We start from the raw sequence: 14,827 nt of genomic DNA on the forward strand, positions 1-14,827 counted from the left end.
TGTACGTCGCCTTCCTTGTCCAGGGTCTACCCCGCCTTCCTTGTCCAGGGTGTACGTCGCCTTCCTTGTCCAGGGTCTACCCCGCCTTCCTTGTCCAGGGTGTACATCGCCTAACCTTGTCCTGGGTGTATGTCGCCTTCCTTGTCCTGGGTGTACGTCGCCTTCCTTGTCCAGGGTCTACCCCGCCTTCCTTGTCCAGGGTGTACGTCGCCTTCCTTGTCCTGGGTCTGCGTTGCCTTCCTTGTCCTGGGTGTACGTTGCCTTCCTTGTCCTGGGTGTATGTTGCCTTCCTTGTCCTGGGTGTACGTCGCCTTCCTTGTCCTGGGTCTGCGTTGCCTTCCTTGTCCTGGGTGTACGTTGCCTTCCTTGTCCTGGGTGTACGTTGCCTTCCTTGTCCTGGGTGTACGTCGCCTTCCTTGTCCTGGGTCTGCGTTGCCTTCCTTGTCCTGGGTGTACGTTGCCTTCCTTGTCCTGGGTGTACCCCGCCTTCCTTGTCCTGGGTGTACCCCGTCTTCCTTGTCCTGGGTCTACCCCGCCTTCCTTGTCCAGGGTGTACATCGCCTAACCTTGTCCTGGGTGTATGTCGCCTTCCTTGTCCAGGGTGTACGTCGCCTTCCTTGTCCAGGGTGTACATCGCCTAACCTTGTCCTGGGTGTACGTCGCCTTCCTTGTCCAGGGTCTACCCCGCCTTCCTTGTCCAGGGTGTACGTCGCCTTCCTTGTCCTGGGTCTGCGTTGCCTTCCTTGTCCTGGGTGTACGTTGCCTTCCTTGTCCTGGGTGTACGTCGCCTTCCTTGTCCTGGGTCTGCGTTGCCTTCCTTGTCCTGGGTGTACGTTGCCTTCCTTGTCCTGGGTGTACCCCGCCTTCCTTGTCCTGGGTGTACCCCGCCTTCCTTGTCCTGGGTGTATTCCATCTTCCTTGTCCAGGCTGTACCCCGCCTTCCTTGTCCAGGGTCTACCCCGCCTTCCTTGACAAGGGTCTACCCCGCCTTCCTTGTCCAGGGTGTACATCGCCTTCCTTGTCCAGGGTGTACATCGCCTAACCTTGTCCTGGGTGTACGTCGCCTTCCTTGTCCTGGGTGTACGTCGCCTTCCTAGTCCTGGGTGTACGTCGCCTTCCTTGTCCAGGGTGTACATCGCCTAACTTTGTCCTGGGTGTACGTCGCCTTCCTTGTCCTGGGTGTACGTCGCCTTCCTTGTCCAGGGTGTATGTCGCCTTCCTTGTCCAGGGTGTACGTCGCCTTCCTTGTCCAGGGTGTACATCGCCTTCCTTGTCCAGGGTGTACATCGCCTAACCTTGTCCTGGGTGTACGTCGCCTTCCTTGTCCAGGGTCTACCCCGCCTTCCTTGTCCAGGGTGTACATCGCCTAACCTTGTCCTGGGTGTACGTCGCCTTCCTTGTCCAGGGTGTACATCGCCTAACCTTGTCCTGGGTGTATGTCGCCTTCCTTGTCCAGGGTGTACGTCGCCTTCCTTGTCCTGGGTGTACGTCGCCTTCCTTGTCCAGGGTGTACATCGCCTAACCTTGTCCTGGGTGTACGTCGCCTTCCTTGTCCAGGGTCTACCCCGCCTTCCTTGTCCAGGGTGTACGTCGCCTTCCTTGTCCTGGGTCTGCGTTGCCTTCCTTGTCCTGGGTGTACGTCGCCTTCCTTGTCCTGGGTGTACCCCGCCTTCCTTGTCCTGGGTGTACCCCGCCTTCCTTGTCCTGGGTGTACCCCGCCTTCCTTGTCCTGGGTGTATTCCATCTTCCTTGTCCAGGCTGTACCCCGCCTTCCTTGTCCAGGGTCTACCCCGCCTTCCTTGTCCAGGGTCTACCCCGCCTTCCGTGTCCAGGGTGTACATTACCTTCCTTGTCCTGGGTGTACGTTGCCTTCCTTGTCCAGGGTCGACACTGCCTTCCTTGTCCAGGGTCTACACCGCCTTCCTTGTCCAGGGTCTACCCCGCCTTCCTTGTCCAGGGTGTACACCGCCTTCCTTGGTGGTAAACTAACTTTGTGTGGAAAAATTGCAAAACTATCTCAAATAACGTCTGTGCCAATAAGTACCACATATCCTTTATTTGTAAATATCAAATACAATTTAGACAAACGTGTTTTCCTCAAAATCTCTGTCGATTTAGCCTCCAACGACCAGGATTTGTGTGTTTTTGTCAACATTTACGAGGACTAAACCACACAAATGTGACACGCCGAAATGGACGCTCTGCACTTGACCCGCTCTCATCCTTGACCCCGCCCCCTTGACTTTGCATTCCCCTCCTCCTGCTCGTCACCGGGCACAAAGACGGCTGAGTCAGCAGCGGGAAGCTGGATGGCGGCAGGTTTTTGATTTCTCTTTTTGTGGTTGCGGCTTTTGGAAACGATGAGATGCTCTCGCTTTCTTAAGTGGAGGCAGATGAGGCGGTGTAGGACCCTGCCTCTTCTCCTGCGGACCTCCCACTCTCATCTCTCCATTAACACCGCTGCTAACTTCATGCTGTCACTGGAGGGTTTTTAGCTTTATAAACCCCATTTTTAGTCCATCCATCCATCTTCTTCCGCTTTATCCGAGGTCGGGTCGCATGGGCAGCAGCCTGTCAGGATTGTCACTGACACTTTGTTTGTGTTTTAGTATTTCAATCAATCAATCAATCAATCAATGTTTATTTATATAGCCCCAAATCACAAATGTCTGCACAAATCATTACGACTACAACATCCTCGGAAGAACCCACAAAAGGGCAAGGAAAACTCACACCCAGTGGGCAGGGAGAATTCACATCCAGTGGGACGCCAGTGACAATGCTGACTATGAGAAACCTTGGAGAGGACCTCAGATGTGGGCAACCCCCCCCCCCCCTCTAGGGTTCCGAAAGCAATGGATGTCGAGCGGGTCTAACATGATACTGTGAAAGTTCAATCCATAGTGGCTCCAACACAGCCGCGAGAGTTCAGTTCAAAGCGGATCCAAGACAGCAGCGAGAGTCCCGTCCACAGGAAACCATCTCAAGCGGAGGCGGATCAGCAGCGTAGAGATGTCCCCAACCGATACACAGGCGAGCGGTCCATCCTGGGTCCCGACGAGCGGTCCATCCTGGGTCTCGACTCTGGACAGCCAGTACTTCATCCATGGTCATCGGACCGGACCCCCTCCGCAAGGGAGGGGGGGACATAGGAGAAAGAAAAGAAGCGGCAGATCAACTGGTCTAAAAAGGAGGTCTATTTAAAGGCTAGAGTATACAGATGAGTTTTAAGGTGAGACTTAAATGCTTCTACTGAGGTAGCATCTCGAACTGTTACCGGGAGGGCATTCCAGAGTACTGGAGCCCGAACGGAAAACGCTCTATAGCCCGCAGACTTTTTTTGGGCTCTAGGAATCACTAATAAGCCGGAGTCTTTTGAACGCAGATTTCTTGCCGGGACATATGGTACAATTTCCTGTCCTTAGTTCCTGTCAGGTATCTTATTTTGGTTCAGCTTCCTGTTTGTCTCTATGTTTGCTGTTTTCACCTCAACTGCGGCTGATTGGCACCTGGCCACACCTGGTGTCAATCAGCCCGCTCCTATTTTACCTGCTTTGTTCCTTCAATCAGGGCTGGATTAATGTCATGTCGATGTCACTCTTGTCGTTGCTACCTGTCGTGTCGTGTCGTGTCGTATATCTTGTCGGTGCAGCGTTGCGGTAAGATATATTCGATAATGGTTTTTAGCTTATTGTCTTTTGTTCCCTGCTTCCAGTTTGTTTTCTTATTAAAAGTACGACTTCTATTACCTGCTAGATACCTGCTAGCTTTTACGCTAGGCCTTTTTGTTTGTTATCCGCCCACGTGCGCGCTTTTTGTTTGTACCCTTTGTCTGGGTTTGTTCTAGTATTTTATATTAAATCATGTTTTCTCACTCCATGCCTGCCTCCATCTCTGCATCTTGGGGTTCGTCAACAACAAACTCTGACACAGCCTAGGCAGGGAAACCCAGAATTCCCACTCCCCAGCCCATATCGTCTAGCTCTTCCCGGGGGATCCCGAGGCGTTCCCAGGCCAGCCGGGAGACATGGTCTTCCCAACAAGTCCTGGGTCTACCCCGTGGCCTCCTACCGGTCGGGCATGCATCCTGACCAGATTTTAAGTCCATAAAGCATTTTATTATCTGTTTGCAGCCATGCTTTGGACCAGTAATTACTATTTTCACCGTATAAGCATCATCGGCGATCATTCCAGGCGAGTATGATTGTCTTCTTGTTGGTGGGTCTGCCTTCAGGAGAACGCCTGTGCGTGAAATCTTTCAAAGTGGGGAGACTGGTGCACAGACACTGTCCTTGGCAAAGAGAAGGCCAGGGTTTAATGGCATGGAGACCAAAACAATTGGGGGACCATCTTTGCTGCGGCCTTCTACCGCCTTTGTGACCGTTGCGGAGCTTCTATGCAACCATCATCCGGAGTTTCAGGAGAACGCCTGTGCGTGAAAACTTTTGAAGTGGGGAGATTGGTGCACAGACACTGTCCTTGGCAAAGAGAAGGTCAGGGTCCAATGGCATGGAGACCAAGAAAATTGGGGGACCATCTTTGCTGCAGCCTTCTACCGCCTTTGTGACCGTTGTAGAGCTTTTATGCAAACATCATCCGCCCACTCCGCCGTTGAGGTCTTTTTCGACGAGGGACTTCTTCGCTGTGGGGAGCTGTATCCGGTGGAAAGGGAAATCCAGGGCGACCGGGACTTACTCACAGCCGCAGGATGCTGCCGGAGTTCCGGTCTGTCGGAGGACCACCTATGGTGCGCCTACCAGCACTCGCTTTTCTCTCAGGGTGTGCCCCCCTAGCCTTTTGTCTTTGTCTAAATAGTTAGACTGCACTTTATAATAGGGACACTACACTTTATGATAGTGAAACTACACTTTATGATAATGGCACTACACCTTATGACAATGACACTACACTTCATTACAGTGAAAATGCACTTTATAATGATGAAACTACATTTTACGTTAATTAGTTTAGCCACTGACACTACACTTTATGACAGTGACACAACACTTCATGACATTGACACCACACTTTATGATAGTGGCACTACACTTAATGATAGTAACACCACACTTTATGAGGTTGACACCACTCTTTACGATGTTGACACTACACTTAATGATAGTGACACTACACTTAATGATAGTGACACCACACTGTATGATAGTGACACCGCACATTATGACAGTGACACAGCACTTTATGATAGTCACACTACACTTAATAATACTGACACTAGACTTAAAAACATTACACCACACTTTATGATATTGACACCACACTTTATGATAATGACACTACACTTAATGATAGTGACACTACACTTTATGATAGCCCCATTAAACTTCATGATAGTGACACTACACTCTATGACAGGGACACTACACTTTATGACAGTGATACAACACTTTAAGACGGTCACACTACACTTAATGATAGTCACACCGCAATTTATGTTAGTAACACTACACTTAATAATAGTGACACTACACTTTATGATAGCCACATTAAACTTAATGATAGTGACACTACACTCTATGATAGTGACACCACACTCTATGACAGTGACACCACACAGTGACACTAAACTTCATGATAGTGACACTACACTCTATGACAGGGACACTACACTTTATGACAGTGATACAACACTTTAAGACGGTCACACTACACTTAATGATAGTCACACCGCAATTTATGTTAGTAACACTACACTTAATAATAGTGACACTACACTTTATGATAGCCACATTAAACTTAATGATAGTGACACTACACTCTATGATAGTGACACCACACTTTATGACAGTGACACTAAACTTCATGATAGCGACACTACACTTTATGATAGCCACATTAAACATCATGATAGCGACACTACACTCTATGATAGTGACACCACACTTTATGACAGTGACACTAAACTTCATGATAGCGACACTGCACTTTATGATAGCCCCATTAAACTTCATGATAGTGACACTACACTCTATGACAGGGACACTACACTTTAAGGCGGTCACACTACACTTAATGTTAGTCACACCGCAATTTATGTTAGTAACACTACACTTAATAATAGTGACACTACACTTTATGATAGCCACATTAAACTTAATGATAGTGACACTACACTCTATGATAGTGACACTAAACTTCATGATAGCGACACTGCACTTTATGATAGCCACATTAAACTTCATGATAGTGACACTACACTCTATGATAGTGACACCACACTTTATGACAGTGACACTAAACTTCATGATAGCGACACTACACTTTATGATAGCCACATTAAACTTCATGATATAGACACTACACTTTATGATAGCTACGTTAAACTTCATGATAGCGACACTACACTCTATGATGGTGGCACTACACTTTATGATAGCCACATTAAACTTCATGATATAGACACTACACTTTATGATAGCTACGTTAAACTTCATGATAGCGACACTACACTCTATGATGGTGGCACTACACTTTATGATAGCCACGTTAAACTTCATGATAGCGACACTACACTCTATGATTGTGACACTACACTTTATGATGGTGGTACTACGTGGGTAGCGAGTGTTTTTAATAAGTGTTCATTTCAGACATCATGCTTGTATATATTGATAACTGATTATGAACACAATATAACATACAGACCATGACCACATTGTAAAAAATAAATAAATGTTGAAATGATGAAATGATATCATTCATGAAAAAAAATCGCTCTTTTTGACAAAGTATCTCACCTAACTCCTTCTGTGAGAACATGAAATGACATCACTGTCAACATTGTGATGACGCAACACATCTCAGGTGTACAACAAAATAGTTTCTACCTGTTTTCGTGTGACCGTATTCAGGTATATTTGTCACCACAAGAGGGCGCTCCAATGTGCAGGAATTGATGTAGTGTAGTTATCAAGGGGGAAAGTATCTTTCAATATTTTTTTTATGCGTTTTTTTTTTTTGCAGAATTTTCTATTTGATTTTTTAAAGTGTTTGACATCACACCTCTGCGGCCTCCTTCAGATCTAACATCTCAACTCCTCCCCTCACACTGTTGCGCAACCCTGCTTTATTTGGCCGGCATGCTTTTATTTTGAAGGCCACGCTTTACGGGCGACATGATAGGTTTATGTGTGGAGGCCGAGAATACAAACACAAATCTCATAAATCTCCCAAAATTAGGTCCCCTCGCATTCCATTCAATCTACCTTCGGTTCTAGGGTGCCCTCTAGCGGATATAACCCAGAAGTACACTTTCAATCCAAACCGGAAGCCCCTGAACCAACCTTTTTTTTTTTTCAAGTTAAATTACCTTTCGTTTAATTTTCGCTTATAAAGCGATAGTGCTAAAAAAAAATTGTATACATTTCAAGGTCAAACTTCCTGGTGGGCGTGGCTTGTGTATCCTAACTCTTTTAATAGGGCGAACTCTGCCTGGCAACAGCAGATATTACCACATTAAAAAAAACAATTGCATTTCTTAAGTTATCTTTTTTTTATTCATATTTATAGATGGTATAACCAGATACTTATTATGGTATGTAGTTTTGTTTTTATTTGTTTAGCTGAATGACAATTGGGTGATGTTTTATTCATGTTTTATGCAATCACGACATGAAAATTGGATGTTGCGTTCAAGTGTCTCGGGATTTAGCGCGAGTTAGATTATGAAACATGTTAATGTTGTTGCACAGTTCTAGAAGGAGTTAATTATGACTATGGAGGAACATAAAAATAAGCAGAATATCGATCTATTTTAAGCTTATTTGGTTCTGTGTCGCTATTTGGTCACTTTTGCCTCGTTCTTGTCTGCGTGCAAAAGCTGCTGCAGTGCCAACATGTGGTCGGATGAAGTCACTGCAATTTTTTTCCTTCAATAATTTGAATTTATGTTTATTTATTTTTCACTTGTCAATGGTTTGCATTCTATTTGTCTTTTGTTTGTAATACTTCTTACATTATTTAATTTAATTATAGTAGCATATTGTACTATGATATTGTACAATCAATCAATCAATCAATGTTTACTTATATAGCCCTAAATCACTAGTGTCTCAAAGGGCTGCACAAACCACCACGACATCCTCGGTAGGCCCACATAAGGGCAAGGAAAACTCACACCCAGTGGGACGTCGGTGACAATGATGACTATGAGAACCTTAGAGAGGAGGAAAGCAATGGATGTCGAGCGGGTCTAACATGATACTGTGAAAGTTCAATCCACAATGGATCCAACACAGTCGCAAGAGTCCAGTCCAAAGCGGGTCCAACTCAGCAGAGAGAGTCCCGTTCACAGCGGAGCCACCAGGAAACCGTCCCAAGCGGAGGCGGATCAGCAGCGCAGAGATGTCCCCAGCCGATACACAGGCAAGCAGTACATGGCCACCGGATCGGACCGGACCCCCTCCACAGGGGAGAGTGGGACATAGAAGAAAAAGAAAAGAAACAGCAGATCAACTGGTCTAAAAAGGGAGTCTATTTAAAGGCTACAGTATACAAATGAGTTTTAAGGTGAGACTTAAATGCTTCTACTGAGGTGGCATCTCGAACTGTTACCGGGAGGGCATTCCAGAGTACTGGAGCCCGAAATGAAAACGCTCTATAGCCCGCAGACTTTTTTTGGGCTTTGGGAATCACTAACAAGCCGGAGTCCTTTGAACGCAGATTTCTTGCCGGGACATATGGTACAATACAATCGGCAAGATAGGATGGAGCTAGACCGTGTAGTATTTTATACGTAAGTAGTAAAACCTTAAAGTCACATCTTAAGTGCACAGGAAGCCAGTGCAGGTGAGCCAGTACAGGCGTAATGTGATCAAACTTTCTTGTTCTTGTCCAAAGTCTAGCAGCCGCATTTTGTACCAACTGTAATCTTTTAACGCTAGACATGGGGAGACCCGAAAATAATAGGTTACAGTAGTCGAGGCGAGACGTAACAAACGCATGGATAATGATCTCAGCGTCTTTAGTGGACAGAATGGAGCGAATTTTAGCGATATTACGGAGATGAAAGAAGGCCGTTTTAGTAACGCTTTTAATGTGTGACTCAAAGGAGAGAGTTGGGTCGAAGATAATACCCAGATTCTTTACCGTGTCGCCTTGTTTAATTGTTTGGTTGTCAAATGTTAGAGTTGTATTATTAAATAGAGTTCGGTGTCTAGCAGGACCGATAATCAGCATTTCCGTTTTTTTGGCGTTGAGTTGCAAAAAGTTAGCGGACATCCATTGTTTAATTTCATTAAGACACGCCTCCAGCTGACTACAATCCGGCGTGTTGGTCAGCTTTAGGGGCATGTAGAGTTGGGTGTCATCAGCATAACAGTGAAAGCTAACACCGTATTTGCGTATGATGTCACCTAGCGGCAGCATGTAGATGCTGAAGAGTGCAGGGCCAAGGACCGAACCCTGGGGAACTCCACACGTTACCTTAACGTAGTCCGAGGTCACATTGTTATGTATTATATTTGATTGAATAGACTGCAAAGACAAGATACTTAATGTTCAAACTGAGAAACTTCCTTTTTTTTTTGCAAATAATCATGAACTTAGAATTTAATGGCAGCAACACATTGCAAAAAAGGGCATGTTCACCACTGTGTTACATGGCCTTTCCTTTTAACAACACTCAGTAAACGTTTGGGAACTGAGGAGACCAATTTTTGAAGATTTTTTCCCATTTTTGCTTGATGTCCAGCTTAAGTTGTTCAACAGTCCGGGGTCTCCTTTGTCTTATTTTAGGCTTCATAATGCGCCACACATTTTCAATGGGAGACAAGTCTGGACTAAAGGCAGGCCAGACTAGTACCTGCACAATTTAGTATGAAGCCATGCTGTTGTAACACATGCAAAATGTGGCTTGGATTGCAGCATATGTTGCTCCAAAACCTGTATGCACCTTTCAGCATTAATGGTGCCTTCACAGATGTGTAAGTTACCCATGCCTTGGGCACTAATGCACCCCCATACCATCACAGATGCTGGCTTTTCAACTTTGCGCCTGTTCTTTTCCTCTTTGTTCCGGACGACGCAACGTCCACAGTTTCCAAAAACAATGTGAAATGTGGAAACGTCCATACCACAGAACACTTTTCCACTTTGCATCAGTCCATCTTAGATCAGCTCTGGCCGAGCGAAGCCGGCGGCGTTCCTGGGTGTTGTTGATAAATAGCTTTCGCTTTGCATAGTAGAGTTTTAACTTGCACTTACATATGTAGCAACCAACTGTAGTTACTGACAGTGGTTTTATTAGTGTTCCTGAGCCCATGTGGTGATATCCTTTACACACTGATGTCGGGTTTTTGATGCAGTACCGCCTAAGGGATCAAAGGTCTGTAATATCATCGCTTACGTGCAGTGATTTCTCCAGATTCTCTGAAATTTTTGATGATTTTACGGACCGTAGATGGTAAAAATCCCTAAATTCCTTGCAATAGCTCGTTGAGAAATGTTGCTCTAAAACTGCTCGACAATTTGCTTACAAATTGGTGACCCTCACCTCATCCTTGTTTGTGAATTACTTAGCTGCTTTTATACCCAATCATGGCACCCACCTGTTCCCAATTAGCCTGCACACCTGTGGGATGTTCCAAATCAGAATCAGACATTCTTTATCAAATAAGTGTTTGATGAGCATTTCTCAACTTTATCAGTATTCATTGCCACCTTTCCCAACTTCTTTGCCACGTGTTGCTGGCATCAAATTCTACAGTTAATGATTATTTGCACACAAAAAAAATGTTTATCAGTTTGAACATCAAATATGTTGTCTTTTTAGTTCATTCAACTGAATATGGGTTGAAAATGATTTGCAAATCATTGTATTCTGTTTATATTTACATCTAACACAATTTCCCAACTCATATGGAAACGGGGTTTGTATTATGTGCACTATGCAACTCTTTGATTCCTGATTCAACGCTAGGTCGTCCTGTTAGCCATTTTCTCACGTGCAATCGTTACGCTTTTTCTTGTGTTTCTTTGCATTTTCCTGGATTTTTGGCATTTTTACCAATTTTATGGCAGATAAATTATCTTACCTGCGCTTTAGCTTCCGCGGTTCCATCTGCATCCTGGGAAAAACGATCTGCGTAACACCATGCGACCGCGAGGTGACACTAGTAGCCTAACATGTTTTAATATTTTGTAAATTACTAAAAATAGAATTAAAAAAAATCAACTTTTTGTGTTTATTGGAGGACATTTAGATGTCCTCCAAAAAAAAAAGTACACTGCAGGACTTCTATCGGGGTGCAAGCCGATATAATCCGATACTTGTTGTTATGATATTGGACTGATATTTAATATCAATATCAGATTATTACACCACTAATTATTATCATTTTTGTATTTTATATATATTTTTTCCATTCTTATGTTTTTCTTTTAAGCGCCTATACAAGAATGTGTTCGAATATGATTAATGCAGGGGTGTCCAAACTTTTTCCACCGCACACTGAAAAAATCAAAGCAAGCGGGGGCCATTTTGATATGTTTTTATTTCAAAAACCAATACAATATATGTGTAAAAATATACATTTAGGCCCCCACTCAGGCTTGATCCCAGGGACCCCAAAGGATTTTGGTCAAAAAGATATTTAAAATGTGTCATTATTTTTGTATTCTGCGATGAGGTGGCGACTTGTCCAGGGTGTACCCCACCTTCCGCCCGATTGTAGCTGAGATAGGCGCCAGCGCCCCCCGCGACCCCGAACGGGAATAAGCGGCAGAAAATGGATGGATATTTTTGTATTATTGTTATTCAAGGTTTAAATCTCTAGATCACCATTAGGTTTATCTGTCAATATTTTATGGTAAATAAATCATAATTTTACCTGCGCTTTAGCTTCCGGGGTTCCATCTGCATCCTGGGAAAAAACGATCCGCGCAACCCCGAGGTGACATTAGTAACCTACCATGTTTATATTTTGTAAATTACTAAAAATTGAAAAAATATCAACTTTTTGGGTTTATTGGAGGACATTTAGATGTTAACTGGCCGTCCCATTTTAAATATTTAAGTTGTATGCCCTTTTTGTTTTGTTTTTGGGAAAAAAAACTCAAAATATGCAATAGTTTCCCCCAATAGAATTTTAAAGTGGAATATTTGAGATTATAGAATAACTGGAGCCTTAAAAATGTCAACACATGACACCATTGATTTCCAATTTGTTATTATTATTTTTTTTAGCAATGGCAAAAAAAACTTCGAACTAAAATTGTACGGGATCCAAAAGGGTCCTCCTACTCATTAAATAAAAACAACTTCTTTTTTTTTTTACTGTTCACTTTAAACAAAATCGTCTTGAGATCAACTGCATAGCAGTGTGGTACGCCAGCTGCACGGAAGCAGACATATGGGTGATTCAGAGGGTCATAAAGTCTGCACAAAAAATAATCGGCTGCCCCCTGCCCTCCCTGAAGGATTTACATAACTCCCGTTACCTCAAGAAAGCAAAAACCATCACCAAAGACAGCACACACCCTGGCTACCACCTGTTCCACCTGCTACCACCGGGCAGGCGCTACAGGTGCATCAGAGCCAGAACAAACAGGCTCAGAAACAGCTTTTTTTGCCAGAGCTGTCATCATATTGAACTCTAACTTATAATAATAATAATAATAATTCACCCCTATACAATATCCTGCCCTAATACCCTACTGTGCAATACTACCCTTCGAGTGCAATACGTCCGACACTGATTGTTATTTATTACTTCGGTACTCTTGTCTTGTTCTGTATATTGTACAGTATTTTGTATTTCGATAGTGTTTTGTATATTGTACAGGATTGCTTGTTATCTTTATTGGGTAGTAGTCTGTTTATTTCAATTGTTAGTTTTTCCTTTATTACCTCTTGTGCTATTTATTTTACCCCATTTTTTTATTTCCCACTACCGCACCTTAAGTTGGAGTCTTTTAATCTCGTTATATGCAAATATAATGACAATAAAGTCCATTCTATTCAGATCCATCTGTCAATTATAACTTTTATTGTTGTACATGTTTTTGTTTGTTCTTAGTAGGCCCTTCTTTAGAATTTTTTTTTTTTTTTTTATATGGCAAACACAAAATATGCAACATTTTCCCCCCAAAATATCTGAAAGTGGAATATTTAATGTGACATTGATTTGGATTAATTATTATATATATTTATATTTTTTTTAAATAACAGCCTGCATGGCTGCTTTGTTATGATCCGCTGCCCGGATCATCCCATATTCTAGTTTTATTCTGTTTTTGTATCACATTCTGTTGTTTGACTTCCTTAGTTCCTGATTTATCTGGTTACCATGGTTTCTTATTAGTTTCACCTGCCCCTCGCTTCTTTTTTTTGGGGGGGGGGGGGGGGGGGGGCTAGTACTCCCACTGTGACGACTGCCGGGCATTGTGATGCCGAGGCGTTCTTTCTAGGATGCAGTCGGGCACGAACACAGCGTAGAGGTAAGAAACAATTATTTATTCAAACTAACAACAGGCTAAGAAACAGAACACTTGTGCTAGGCACAAAAAGCAAAACAAAAACTACTAGCATGAGAGCTAGAGGTAAACGAGCGTAGCGCGAAAGCTAGCGAGTAGAAACGTGAAAAAGGAGTCGTCGCTTGTTGCGTGTAAAGCAAATTAGGATGCAAAAAAGAAGGCAGGTTTAAATAAGGACGGTGATTAGCAACAACAGGTGTGCGTCGAAAGCAGGTGAAACTAATAAGAAACCATGGTAACCAGGTAAATCAGGAACCAAGGAAGTCAAACAACAGAATGTGATACAAAAACGGAACCAAACTAGAATATGGGATGATCCGGGCAGCGGATCATAACAAGCTTTGTGTTATTAGAGCAGTGGTTCTTTACCTGGGTTCGATCGAACCCTAGGGGTTCGGTGAGTCGGCCTCAGGGGTTCGGCGGAGGTCAAAACACACCCGACTCATCGTGTAAATACAAACTTCTACCTATCGGCGTATTACGGGTACGGCAACAGCTGACTGATTTGCAGGTGTGTCATTTGTTGTGAGTTCATGCACTGTGTTGGTTTTGTTGTTTGAAGAAGGTGATGTTCATGCACGGTTCATTTTGTGCACCAGTAAAAAAAAACATGGTAACACTTTAGTATTAATTAGTTGCTTATTCCGCATGGCTTTATTATACCCCTAACCCTAACCAAATAACTCTGAATTAAGTCTTTATTACTTAGAATATGTTTCCCTAGTGTCCAAATAACTCTAAATTTGACTTGATCTATGGTCTGGATAATGGTTTTGTTAGTTTTTGAACCTTGTTAGTTCCTGTTTGCGCTCCCTTGTTTTGTTTGGTTACCACACCGAGGTTTGTTCTTCCGGGATGCAAACGGACTATTCCGGACAAGGCTTGCATGTAGGAACATTTTGATTAACTCAATAAATCTTGGCAGGGCATGAGGTAAACAAACATAAACTATGGCGGGGGAACAAACACAAAACTGTGGCATGAAACAAACAAACATGAACTATGGCTTCAAACAAATACAAAACTGTGGCAAGAAATAAACAAGACTTATAGCTCGGTTGGTAGAGCGGCCGTGCCAGCAACTTGAGGGTTGCAGGTTCGATTCCCGCTTCCGCCATCCTAGTCACTGCCGTTGTGTCCTTGGGCAAGACACTTTACCCACCTGCTCCCAGTGCCACCCACGCTGGTTTAAATGTAACTTAGATATGTAAAGCGCTTTGAGTCACTAGAGAAAAGCGCTATATAAATATAATTCACTTCACTTCACGTGGCCATGGCATGAATCGAGCAACATGAAATGGGGTATCGCATGAAAACAAGCGATGAGGCCAGGCCG

General features: G+C 43.8%; 1 protein-coding gene across 1 annotated transcript in view; it reads left to right on the plus strand.

Annotated features, from left to right (window-relative positions):
- Positions 1-1,570: 1,570 nt before the first annotated feature.
- gper1 (G protein-coupled estrogen receptor 1) overlaps positions 1,571-14,827 on the plus strand; it is a 34,164-nt gene continuing 20,907 nt past the window's right edge. The window contains exon 1 of the mRNA XM_061905322.1: positions 1,571-4,747. The gene's annotated coding sequence lies outside the window, so the exon portion shown is untranslated. The remainder of the gene's footprint in view (positions 4,748-14,827) is intronic.

Source organism: Nerophis ophidion, linkage group LG07 (assembly GCF_033978795.1).
Source record: "Nerophis ophidion isolate RoL-2023_Sa linkage group LG07, RoL_Noph_v1.0, whole genome shotgun sequence".
Classification (NCBI taxonomy): Eukaryota; Metazoa; Chordata; class Actinopteri; order Syngnathiformes; family Syngnathidae; genus Nerophis; species Nerophis ophidion.